At 40.8% G+C, this 13,500-nt stretch overlaps 1 protein-coding gene across 1 annotated transcript in view; it reads right to left on the bottom strand.

Moving 5' to 3' along the window:
- LOC120915478 (G protein-activated inward rectifier potassium channel 4-like) overlaps positions 1-12,065 on the bottom strand; it is a 66,130-nt gene extending 54,065 nt beyond the window's left edge. The window contains exon 1 of the mRNA XM_040326025.1: positions 11,893-12,065. The gene's annotated coding sequence lies outside the window, so the exon portion shown is untranslated. The remainder of the gene's footprint in view (positions 1-11,892) is intronic.
- Positions 12,066-13,500: the final 1,435 nt, after the last annotated feature.

The following is a 13,500-nucleotide window of genomic DNA, read 5'->3' on the forward strand; positions in this document are numbered from 1 at the left end:
GGAAGTTCGATTCCATTGGCATAACCCTTGGGGCTGCTTTTGCTAATCTCATGTTACTGCGTGTTAATTAAAAGTTTGGTCGGAGATGATTTGCACTTTTCAGTCTGTTACAGCGTGAAAAATGTGTTATCTCCATTACAAATGCTACTTTTACTCCCGTATCATACTTTATTCTGAGCATGCAAGGGTTTCTTAGCATACACACGCTCGAGTTTCTCGTCGGAAACCAGCCCGACCAGGAACACGACGAGGAAATTGAGACTCCCGTCGAGGAAAAAGAGAACTTGTTCTCTTTTTTTCTCGTCAAGTTCCTCAACAGTTTCCTCGATGAAAAACGTACACACGACCGTTTTCCTCGGCAAAAAAGCTCTCCCACCAAGTTTCTTGATGGATTCTGTCGAGTTTCTCGGTCGTGTGTACGAGGCTTCAGAGTACTGCATGCCAACTTATCTGTGTATGAGAGTTTTTTAAGCTGATACATCTTAGGATTCATTATACAGATAATCAATCCAGGGTTTCCAGGATTTCTCAAACAATGCAAACCTATCAAATGTCTGAAAGACGCTCATTGACCATAATTCAAGACAGTTTAGCTTTGAGTATATTAAAAGGAATTGTTGCTGTCTTCCAGAATCTAGCTATGGTAATTTTTGCCGCTATAAAGAGAAAATTAATCAATCTTCCCAGGTGTCTTGGGACTCTTTCCACCGGACTACATAGTAGGGAATTTGTTCAGATTGATTTGAGTGAGGGAGTAAATAAGATCATAAACTCGAATCCAGAAACGTTTAACTTTTGGACATTGCCACCATACGTGATACATCGTCCCCTTTTGGCCACAGTCCCTAAAATTCAATGGTGAAGCTTCCGGGACATAGGAAGCTATTCTCTTTGGAAACATATACCATGTCAATAATACTTTATAATTGGCTTCAATGATAAAAGTGTTAACTAAGGATTTGGAAGCATTGTGGGCTATTTTATACCATTCCTTCAATTCTAAAGTATCATTCAAATCATTTTCCCATTCTTCCATATAAACTTGTTTCATTTTAGTAGATGTGCAAATAGAGTAAATAGGCGAAATATAACTTTATAAAAAAATGATTACGTATATATTCCATGGGCGTCATAGATTTGATATCTGAGTTACACTTTAAAGTGTTAAAAAAGTTCACTATCTGATAATATCGAGAGAATTCAGATTCTGGCATCTGATTCTTTTTAATCAGAAATTGTTTAGTTAATATTCCTCTATGGTCATACAAATTCTCCTTGGTTTCTTATTGGCTACTTTAGTTTTTGATGGATTTGGAAAAAGTAAATGACCATGACCCTGTTGGGGAGATTACACCTCACCTCCTGTTCCGGTGACATCAGGACAAGAAACGACTGACCACTTATGTCCTGTACACACGTTCGGAATTTCCGATGGAATAGGTCAGACAGACTTTTTCCATCGGAAATTCCAACCATGTATGTGCCCCATCGGAAAATCCGAGGAATTCCGTCGGAGTTTAGATATACAAAATTGGAGTATAGCCTCATATAAGAAGTGAGTAATAGTTTTAATACCGTACCATCATCCAAGTTAATGTGGAAAAGAGGAAGGGGATTTATGCTGACACATAATGCTCATACATTTTGGTATCAGTATCTCGGTACTGATAAAGAACAATAGAAGTTGTTGAATTAAAAAGATTTATTACAGTTTGCAACAATCATACAGATCAAAGATTTGGCGAAGTCTCTACAGTTTCGCGGGTGTACAGCTTCTTCAGGAGAGCCAATCAAGTAATTTGGCTGAACTGTATTTTATGATTTTACACTGTTATGTATTTTATAGATTGGCTCTCCTGAAGAAGTGGTACACCCGCGAAACTAGTAGAGACTTCGCCAAATCTTTGATCTGTATGATTGTTGCATTTTTTATCTGTAATAAATCTTTTTAATTCAACAACTTCTATTGTTCTTTATCAGTACCGAGATAGTCCACAAACATTTGGGTGGGCATGTCCTCAAGTCTAGCTTCAGCAACTATTCTTTTGCCCCTACCCTTCTTCTTTTCCTCTTTTCCACGGAGTTTAGATAGAGAACATGTTTTCTTTTACTCCGATGGAAGTAAGAGGTCTGACCGTGTGTATGGGTCTTGAGACATGAAAGCACAAACAATAATAATAGACTTCTATGGAGATAAAGGGTGAGAGGAAAAAGTCATAATAATTGGTCCATATACAAATTTTTCTCTTTGAAGCCTCGTACACACGGCCGAGGAACTCGACGTGCCAAACACATCGAGTTCCTCGGCCAGTTCAGCCCTGAAGCCGCCGAGGACCTCGGCGGGCCGAGAGCTCCCATAGAACAACGAGGAAATAGAGAACATGTTCTCTATTTCCTCGTCGAGCTCCTCGTCGGCTTCCTCGGCCGAAAGTGTACACACGGCCAGTTTCCTCGGCAGAATTCAGCCAGAAACTCGGTCGGAAGCTGAATTCTGCCGAGGAAACTGGTCGTGTGTACGGGGCCTCACAATAAAATAGTGTTTCAAGATTTGACAGTAACCATGTTTGTTGGTAAGTCTTGATAGATTCTGCTGTTATTGTGAAAAATAAGATTCTTATCTGCACTGTTCCCTAAAGTTTGGCACTCTCATCCTTCTTCTCTATATAATTTGATCCTTCCAGGAAGTGCTATGATGAGGTCATTTAGAGCACAGAGCAAACATGTCAAACTGCGCCCCTCCAAAATGTATGAGCATTATGTGTCAGCATAAATCCCCCACAAAAACACTAACCACTAATCTGCATGCTTACCCCCTAAGCATATATCCCCCCTGATCTCAGTGCAGATCTGCCCGCCTGCTGAAATCCCCCCATATCACAAATTTTTGCCCCCCATACCCCAAGCTCAAATTCTTCCCTCCTAAGCACAAATCCTCTACCCCTAAAATGTCCCCTCCTAGTACACATCTTCCCCCCACTTCAAATCCCCCCACAGCAAAAATTTCCCCCAAATACCCCCTCCTAGTACAAATCTTCTTCCTCCATCCCCCTCCCATAATAAATCCCCCTAAATCACCACTCTTAGTACCCCCTTCCAAATTTCTCCTCCTAGAAGAATATTTTCCCCCTGCCGCCCCACAAATTCCCCTTTCCAACACAAATCCTCTCCCCCCAATCTTCCTGTGCCCCCCCACCTCACATGATACCACAGTGCCCACCCCTTGTACTCTGCTCTGTTTCAGGAACCATAATGGGGCTCCACTGGGCAATAGAGAGCAGCCACACTATAAAAATTATTAGATTTAATCAGAACGTCCACTAAGCTTTGAGTCCAGAGCTCCACCACCACAATTCCAGTATCCTAAAAGAGGTTTTAGTCATCTTCCATTTTACCGAAATAAAATGTGCCTTGCAGTAGTCTGTGTCTCCACTGGAGAGGCTACCATTATATCTATTGCCCAGGATGGGATGAAAAAACTCTGTAAACTGATCACAAATAAAAATCTGACATTGGACACTGGAAAAGGGTAGAACCTTTTTCTTGGACTGTCACCCTTGTTAGAGTGTGCGATGGCCAATCTCGATGTCATATTTTCATATAATTATTCCACATAGAAATGTTACAAGTTCCCTAATTTTTTTTGTTAGTATGAGTCCCCTAAGACCCCTTTCACACTGGAGCGTTTTTACAGCGTTTTAGCATTAAAAATAGCGCTATTAAAGCACTCATAAAACTCTATCCATGCATCTCAATGGACTCTTTCACACTGAGTCCTGCAAGCAGCATCTTTGGAGCAGCTTTTGGGCGCTGAAAAAAAACACTCCAAAAACGCCCCTCTCTATTGAAATGAATTGGAAGCGCTGTAAAAACGCCTTGCCCTTTCACACTGAGGCACTGCAAAAACGCCCTAAAACGTTAGGGTCTTAGCGGTGCTTTACCAGCATTTTTCGGGCGCTGGCAGTGTGAAAGGGCTCTGAAAGCACTCAGGCTTACACATTGGGATTGCAGATGAGGCTTTGCTGAAATAACGCTCGAATAACGCTTGAAAAACGCTTGAAAATGCCCCAGTGTGAAAGGGGCCTTAGAGTAGAGATGTAAATCTCCCCAGTGGGGAGATGTGCAGCTATTATGCCTATTCTTTTAAATGCCATTCATTCTTACAGTATTTGTTCAGTTCACATCTGTGCGCCGCAGTTTAATGTGAATGGGCTCTTACTGAGACCCCTAAATAGGCCTAACAGACCTTCAATAGTTTTACAACCACTTTACTTCATTATTGTTACCTAGATAAAACTTTTATGCCACATACACACGATCGGATTCTCCGATGGTCTAAAATCCGATAGATTTTTTCATCGGATTTCCGTTCAAGCTGTCTTGCATACACACTGTCAGACTAAATTCCGACCGTTCAAAACGTGGTGACGTAAAACACTATGACGAGCCAAGAAAAATTTCAATGGGGCCTACACACGATCGGAATTTCCGATGAAACAGTCCATCTGACTTTTTTCATCCGATCGGAAAATCCGATTGTGTGTACGCGGCATTAGGCTTAGGCTGGCCAATACAGGTTCATTTTTTAGATGTTTTTTAAAGCTGCTCAAAGAGTTCACAAAAAAAAAAATACTTTTTAAAAGGGACCTTTCCATTCCCCAAGCATGTGACACCTTCACAATGGTCTTCATCATGTTTCATACACTTTCCTTCTTACTCCAAATTACACAGCCTAAGCAGAGCCTAAAAAGGCACATGACAAATAGAAACACATACTGAGATTACTTTTTTTTTCTCTCTAGCTACTGGCAGTTCCCCAAACTTACTGTAGCGACAGGAAATTGTGTTTAGTCTGATCCTTGTTAAGAATCCACATGATTTCACTAAGCGTAATTAAAACCTGCCATTAATATGATTGACCCGCTACTGGAATTCCAAGGGTTTTTTTTTTTAGAATGACTAGTTCAGAAAATAAAATTCCAAAATTGGCGTCCTTTTTTCCCCACAAATAGAGCTTTCTTTTGGTGGTATTTGATCACCTCTGCGGTTTTTATTTTTTGCGCTATAAACAAAAATAGAGCAACAATTTTGAAAAAAATGCAATATTTTTTACTTTTTTCTATAATAAATATCCCCAAAAACATATATCATTTTTTTTTTTCCTCAGTTTAGGCCGATACGTATTCTTCTACGCAATAACCGTTTATCGATTGGTTTGCGCAAAATTTATAGCGTTTACAAAATAGGAGATATTTTTATTGCATTTTTATAAAAAAAATTTTTTACTACTATTGGCGGCGATCAGCAATTTTTTTCGTGACTGCGACATTATGGCGGACACTTCGGACAATTTTGACACATTTTTGGGACCATTGTCATTTTCACAGCAAAAAATGCATTTAAATTGCATTCTTTATTGTGAAAATGACAGTTGCAGTTTGGGAGTTAACCACAGGTGGCGCTGTAGGAGTTAGGGTTCACCTAGTGTGTGTTTACAACAGTAGGGGGGTGTGGCTGTAGGTCTGATGTCATCGATTGTGTCTCCCCTATAAAGGGGATGACACGATCGATGCGCCGCCACAGTGAAGCACGGGAAAGCCGTGTTTACATATGGCTCTCCCCGTTCTTCAGCTCCGGGGAGCGATCGCGATGGAGCGGCTATAAACGAATAGCCGCGCCGTCATCCCGGATCGCTCCCCGAGGGAATCCGCCCGCCGCACGCAGCGGGGGGGGGTTCCCGATCGGACCCCCGACCCGCGCAAAGGCAAGGACGTATATATACGCCCATCTGCCTGTCCGTGCCATTTTGCGGACGTAAATAGTCGTGCGGCGGGCGTTAAGTGGTTAAAAAATAACCTTTCCTCTTCAATCTGCAGCCACTGTAATTTTTTAAGAATACATTGCAACATGGCTACCTGGAGGTGTTCTGTACACAAAGTGCTGCTGCTTGTGTGATTGGCTCACCAATTTTCCCAGAAGTCTGCCTAAGATTTCAGATTTCAGGCATCCCCTGCAACAAAAATGTCATTTTTGGAGAGATACTTTCAATAGGAGCATGTCTAATGCCATGTACACACGGTCGGAATTTCCGATGGAAAAAGTCAGATGGGAGCTTTTCGTCGGATATTGCGACCGTGTGTATGCCCCATCTGACTTTTTTTGTCAGAAATTTCCAACGCACTTAGATAGAGAGCAGATTCTCTATTTTTCCGTATTTTTCTGTATGCAATTTCGACGCACTAAAAACCATGCACGCAGAGAATCAAGTCGACGCAATCTCGGAAGCATTAAACTTAATTTTTCTCGGCTCGTCGTAGTGTTGTACGTCACTGCATTCTTGACGGTCTGAATTTGGTGTGACCGTGTGTACACAAGCCAAGCTTGAGCGGAATTCTGTCGGAAAAAAACATCCGATTTCCTTTCCAACGGAAAATCCGTTCGTGTGTACACGGCATAAAGAAATGCAGGCCTAGCAGATTTCCTCATTAGTGCCCTGCAGCTGCACACCTGACAGTTAATTATGAAACCACTCCCATTAGACCCACTGACCACAGAAGCACAGACAAACACACATGGATTTCTTCAGAATAACAAAAGGTAGGAACTTGCAACAAAGGTTGTAATCCTTGTACATCGATCACCCAGAGGGGAATGTTTTTTTCTCAACAAAAGTGGAGTTACACTTTAAAGCAGCAGCACTTGGTAAACAGGACTAACGGAGAGGGTGAATCTCCCCAACAGGGGAACAGACAGCAATAAAGACATGTCAGGGCTTTCTAATCCCTTTGCACTTGAAAACCAAAACAAAGTTTTGCCTGTAGTTATACTTTAATTTTGTTTCCTTTTATTTTCCCTCAGTGAACCTGCCAGTAAGTTTTGTTATTTCTTTCCTTCCCTTAGTAGACCAAGCAGTCCATCAAAAGTTGAATTTAGAATGTTGAGACAAACCATTTACCACCAATAGGGGTGCTTATAATGATCAGCTTTTATTCATTTGTGTAAATCTTGTATCCCAAAAGGAAAAAACGACTGCTTTTACTACTTTAACCACTTGCCGACAGCGGCACTGCGTCGCTTTAAATTAAAATTGCGCTTTCTTTTGGTGGTATTTGATCACCTCTGCGGTTTTTATTTTTTGCGCTATATACAAAAAAAGACCGACAATTTTGAAAAAAAAAACACGTTTAGCCAGATTCACATAGAGCGGCGTATGTTTACCTGGCGGACATCGAGGCCGCCAGGCATGCGCATCGGCATTTCGGGGACGCGCGCGCTCCCCAGTGGCCGGAGGACGCGAAGATATCAAAAGACGGCGGCTTGGATTTATAGAGCCACCTTGCCGCTGTCATTTGACTATATGCCGGGGGTCAAGTAGTTAAAGCAAGTTTGCTTTTTTTTTAACTGATTTTTAAATAACCGATGGTGCCCACACACAATCGTTTTGACCGATAAAAATGGTCCATCAGACCATTCTCATCGGTTTAACCTATCTTGTGTACGCGGCATAAGAGTTGTTTTGGGGAAAAGATACCCCCACTGATGCTTTATCACCTAGGCTTGTTTCCACAACAACCCAACATTTTCAAAATCCAATTGTCATTGGGACAGGATGTGAGGTGAAATCTTCTGAACAGGGGGACAGACAGGAAAACAAATGTTACAGGGGTGATAACCCTTCTCTATGCTATACAAAAAGCTTAAAAATATTTTTTTTGGGCCGGAGCTACACTTAAAAAATTTACCCGATCCGACTTACAAACAGATTCAACTTACGTACAAACCTACAGACCCTATCTTGTTTGTAACCTGGGGACCGTCTGTACTGCTTATTTTATGCTGAAACTGATTAAAAGGAAGAACTTGTATAAAAGTAGAGCAAAATGGTAATCGTTGTTATAGTGCTATACTGTAACTAAGGACATATGCACTATAAGTGTCGGTTCACACAGGGGAGGCTTTAAAGACGCCTGACTCTCGTTTGACTCTGAAGCTGCCCTGTACAGCACGACTTCAGCGCGGCTTGCAAAACGTCTTCTATATGAAGTCAATGCAAGCCATTCCAAAGTCGCCCAAAAGTAGTGCAGGAACCTTTTTCTAAGTCAAAGCGACTTGAGTAGCCCTTATTAGAACGGTTCCATTACAATGCAGGGAGCGTGAACTTGTCTGGCAGCTAAGTCTCCTGGCAGGTCACCCCTGTGTGAACCGGCACTAAGAGATCTTCTGTGTTCAGCTTCATTGTTTCATGATTGTTCTCCAGAAGTGTTAATCCTCATACACACTAGTGGTTATTTTTTTCCGTTCAACCAGCAGCGTTGAACTAAAAAAACTGGCAGCTCAGTACCAACCATTCAATGTTAGCACAGCAATCTCCACTGCTTTGCTATTGTGTTCTGACAAGGGGACGCCCCCCGCCAGAAAACTCTGGTCAGTGCTCTTAAGCCTCGTACACATGGGCCAGAATCTCGTCAGGAAAAAAACGTTGTTTTTCCTGACGAGATTCTTAACAAGAATCTCTTGCCGCCCGAGTGTACAGACGCTCCTTTCAAAAGAACCGTGGTTCTTTTGGAAGGCAAGAACGCAGTGACGTCATTGCGTACGATGTCGTCACATTCGATGCCGTTGTAGCCATCTTGCTGCACCCTATCTATGCCACGGAAGCTACCGCGCATGCGTCAAAGTCATTTTGAGAATGCGCGGGTTTCTACGATGACAGGTAAGTATACACACTCTCGGGTTTCTCGTCGGGAAGCAGGCCGGTAAAAATCCAGACGAGAAATTAGAGAGCAGGATCTCTATTTTGCTCGTCGAGATTCTGGGCAGATTTCCTGACGAGAAACCTCAAAGCCTCGTACAAACACTCGGTTTACTCGGCAAAAAAGCTCTGCCAGCAGAAAACCGAGCGTGTGTACGAGGCTTATTGGAAGCCAATCAGCAGACCGTTGTTGGTCATCCCCTATCAACCGGTTTCTGTCTGCCGGGTTACAGCACACATGGGCCGAATGTCAGCCAGTTTCTATTGAACTGGCTGATGCCGGACGACATTCGGCCCAACTAGGGTTTAGGCTGACCATAAACATACGCTTTTTCTGTTCTTCCTGCAGGTACCTCCATCCATGCTAACCAGTGCAGGTGGACAAATCTGCAGCACCGGCTATTATATTCTGACAGTCCGAATATCTGAACAGTGGCTGCATCTGATTGAATGCAGCTGCTATTCAGACAATGTTCTTCTACCCAGATTCTTCAAGTTTTCAGCCCAAGGATGTCAGGCAGAATGGTGCCAACAGGGCCACCCATAGAGCAAATTTTTTTCATCAGGAAGGAACTGGCTGAAATTTGGACAGTGCATGACTAGCTCAACAAATGTGTGCTTGCCTATTAAACAAGAACAGAGGTCAAAATGTAGCTTAAAATATGAAACCATTTATAGTATATACATGATAAGATAACAGAGATGAAAAGGCCTACAATGATAAACCATGAAGATTGATGTTCAAATCTACATATTGTTTTCCTTTCTAGCCTTATGCCCTGTACACATGATCGGTTCATCCGATGAAAACGGTCTGATGGATTTTTTCATCAGATATCCGATGAAGCTGACTTTTATCAGTCTTGCCTACACACCATCAGTTAAAGAACCGATCATTTCAGAACGCGTGACATAAAACACAACGACGTGCTGAGAAAAATGAAGTTCAATGCTTCCAAGCATGCGTCGACTTGATTCTGAGCATGCGTGGATTTTTAACTGATGGACGTACCCACAGACAATCGTTTTTTTTTTGTTTGTTTTTTTTAAACCATCAGATCATTTTAAAACAAGTTCCTAGTTTTTTCACCGATGGATAAGAAAACGATGGGGCCCACACACGATCGGTTCGTCTGATGAAAACGGTCCGTTTTCATCAGACGAACCGATCGTGTGCACGCGGCATTAGGGTTAGGGGTTTAATTACACATTTTATGTATTTGTTTACATACTGAATATTAGATTTTTTGTTGTATATATTTTTTTACCTGTCTATTATCTGTTTTGTGATGGAATACATTTCTCAAAGATGTTTTAATTTATATACTTAACATAGTTACAAAGTAAAAAAAAAGATGATTTTTTATGAAGTTTTACCTCTCTGCATATTTATTTTTGTATGAAATGATTTAGGCCCCTTTCACATGTGCGGACTGTATATCAGCTTTTTCATCCATCCGTTTGCGGATGAAAAAAGGACGTACATTGGTCCCAATGAGATTGCGGGTGTCAGCGGATAAACATCCGCTGACACCCGTAATCGTCCGCCCCCGCAAATATCCGATTTTGCAGATGGAAGAAAACCCTTTCTTTTCTTCCGTCTGCAGAGCGGATTGGATGAACACGGAACAGACGGTCCGTGTTCTTCCGATCCCCCCCATAGGGGAGAGCGGAGAAAAGACAGGGTGGTCCCTGCACAGTGTGCGGGGACTGCCCTGCCCCCACCCCCAGGCTCAGCGGGGATCTACGGAGCAATCCCCACTGAGCTTACAGAGCACACAGAGGCGGATCATTACTGATTCGCCCCATGTGAAAGGGGCCTAAGTATAGTTCAAGACAATTCAGTCCAGGGTCCAGGCTGTGCTGTTGTATTTTCATCTGACTCATAAGTCATACACGCTCTAGGTATGAGATTTAATGTAAAATATATCTTTATGTTTCATGAAAGGGAATAGTACTTCCAATAATAATTTTAAAAAAGCTTATATTTGAAATGGGTGTAACATTAGAAATATTATGTACCCAACTCACCATAATAGAAGTCAGTTCACATTTGAAATCAAAATGTGGAAAACCCATGGGCATGTGTGGCCTACCGCCTCTATATATTGTGCTTACATAATGCCTTTGAGACCAATTTCATCAAAGCATTCAGGGAGAAATAGTTGTGCTTTTTTGTACTAATTTTCAAAACAAGGTTGCATTTGCTAAAACATATCAATATTATTTTTTTGCCATTCACAACTGCCAAGAAATCCATAAAAAAAATGAAAATTAGGTCTTTAATGCAGATTTTTGAAAAGACTAATCCTTTAAAATGAGTTTTTGTATATTCGCAGAAAGGGTGAAGGATCAGCAGTTTGCTTTGTTCACATGTGGTCATGTGGGTGTATTTGTATTGCGTATTACAGTACGGTACATAATGGTTGCCACTGGGGAGAAAAAAATGGCAATTCAAAACCTCAAACAAGCACGGTTCAAAATGAAAATAATGAATAAAACCGACAAGTCGTGTGTATTAATTTTAAGAAATATTAATTGTGATGTAAATGAATGCTTCTCTTGATATATGCATTCTATTTTAACAGAAGCTAAAGTCCTTGCATCTCCAATTTTGCTATATTTTCAACTTTACAATTTTCCTGTATGTCAACTTTTCCTTACTGTTGTTTAAATATATATATATGCCAATAGAACAGCTGGAAAAAAAAAACATTTTTAAATAAAATAAATAAAGGGTTATTCTTTTTACAGAGGAAAGGCTGTTTTTCACTTACTTTTAAAGTAGTGAATATGACATTCACCTAGTGTTCATTGCAGGTGAGTGTCTGTTAAATATCATATTAACAGCTTTATATATATAAATAAAAACAATAAAAAAAATGTATTATGTGTTTATGATATATTGCGCTGCACTGTTTTTTTCTTTTATATCAATTAGCTTTATATATATATATATATATATATATATATATATATGACTCTAGATGTAATTTATTGAATGATGTAAAGGATAAGGAATCCTTCACTGTGAACTGTGTGGTGGAACACTTTATTCTATAGCTGTGAACATCACCATTCATATATTTTGAACAGAGCACACAAGGAGTTAGAAAATTGGCTGGGTACGATCAAATTCCTACCTCATCCTGGCGTCTCTGAGGGTCTTAACGAACTGACAGTCCTGAAAGGGTTGTCGTTGAAGCGGCAGCAGAGAGAATCATTTAGAATCAGCAAGGGTCCGAGACCCCATGCATGGTTGACAGACGTGCCGGAGAGTAAATGTGTACCAGTGTCACTGAGGCTCCAATCCCCTACGGAAGGAGGTCACTCACTAATCTGTCTCAATGTCAACCAGAATTACCGCCAGATGATTTAATCAGTGGACCAGCAACCAGAAGCACATGGGCACTGCAGGGTTAATCTCACTTTTGGCTTTGTGTTCAACCCTTTGTGTTGTAGAGGTGAAAGGTGCAAGTATTATCATATAAACATGATCAGATATCATAGTATGACAGCAGAAACATGTTGGGAACTAATAGCGACTATCATTCATATGAAGTTTCTAAATATATTTTAAAGCCACCAGTACACAATATTGGGAGTTTTGTAACCAATTTTTAAACTGCCATTCCTTACAAAAAAATCCAGTATTTATTTTCAAACAAAGTTCTCTTTTCATTTAAATATATACAACATGCTTTACTTAGATCTCGTATACATGATCGTTTTCCTCGACAGAATCCATCAAGAAACTTGGCGGCAGAGCTTTTTTGCAGAGGAAAACGGTCATGTGTATGTTTTTCGTCGAGAAAACTGTCGTGGAACTCGACATAAAAAAAAGAGAACAAGTTCTCTTTTTCCTCATCGGGAGTTTCAATTTCCTCGTCGCGTTTCTCGTCGGGCTGGTTTACGACAAGAAACACGTTCGTGTGTATGCTTAGAAACCCACGCATGCTCAGAATAAAGTATGAGACGGGAGCGTGCCTTCGGTAAAAGTAGCGTTTGTAATGGAGATAGCACATTCGTCACGCTGTAACAGACTGAAAAGCGCGAATCTTCTCTCACCAAACTTTTACTTAACACGCAGTAACATGAGATTAGCAAAAGCAGCCCCAAGGGTGGCGCCAGTGGAATCAAACTTCCTCTTTATAGTGCCGTTGTACGTGTTGTACGTCACCGCGTTTGAGAACAACGAGATTTTGTCTTGACAGTGTGTACGCAAAGAAAGCTTGTCAAGATTCTCGACAAGCCTAACAAGAAACTCGTCGAGGAAAACGATGTTTAATTTACGATGAGTTCCTTGGTCGTGTGTACGGTGCCTTATACTTAAAATGCTGCCAATTACATCATCAGAAATGGTGGGGGGTATTTATTTATTATTGATTTGACCCAAAATTCACCCAACATCAGCCCAAATGTTTTCCAATTTTACAACCGAGATTTAATTTTAAACATGCATTCAATTTATAATTGTTGTTTTCAACAATTATCAAATATGATTTACCAGTCAAAAGATCAAACCAAATTGGCTTATGTGAGAAAATAATCAAAATTTGCCCACTATCTGTTTTTTGTATTGGTTTGTTTACCTGTTCTAAAAATTCAACCAACATTCACTTTTTCATCTTGTACAATATTAAAATATTTCCTAGTTTGGAGCTGTATTAGTGTGAGAATATATATCCACCACCATATCCCTTCCCCATTCACTTTCCCGTTCCCTCCCCATTTTTCCTCTCCCCCTTTTT

Source organism: Rana temporaria, chromosome 10, assembly GCF_905171775.1.
Source record: "Rana temporaria chromosome 10, aRanTem1.1, whole genome shotgun sequence".
Lineage (NCBI taxonomy): Eukaryota > Metazoa > Chordata > Amphibia > Anura > Ranidae > Rana > Rana temporaria.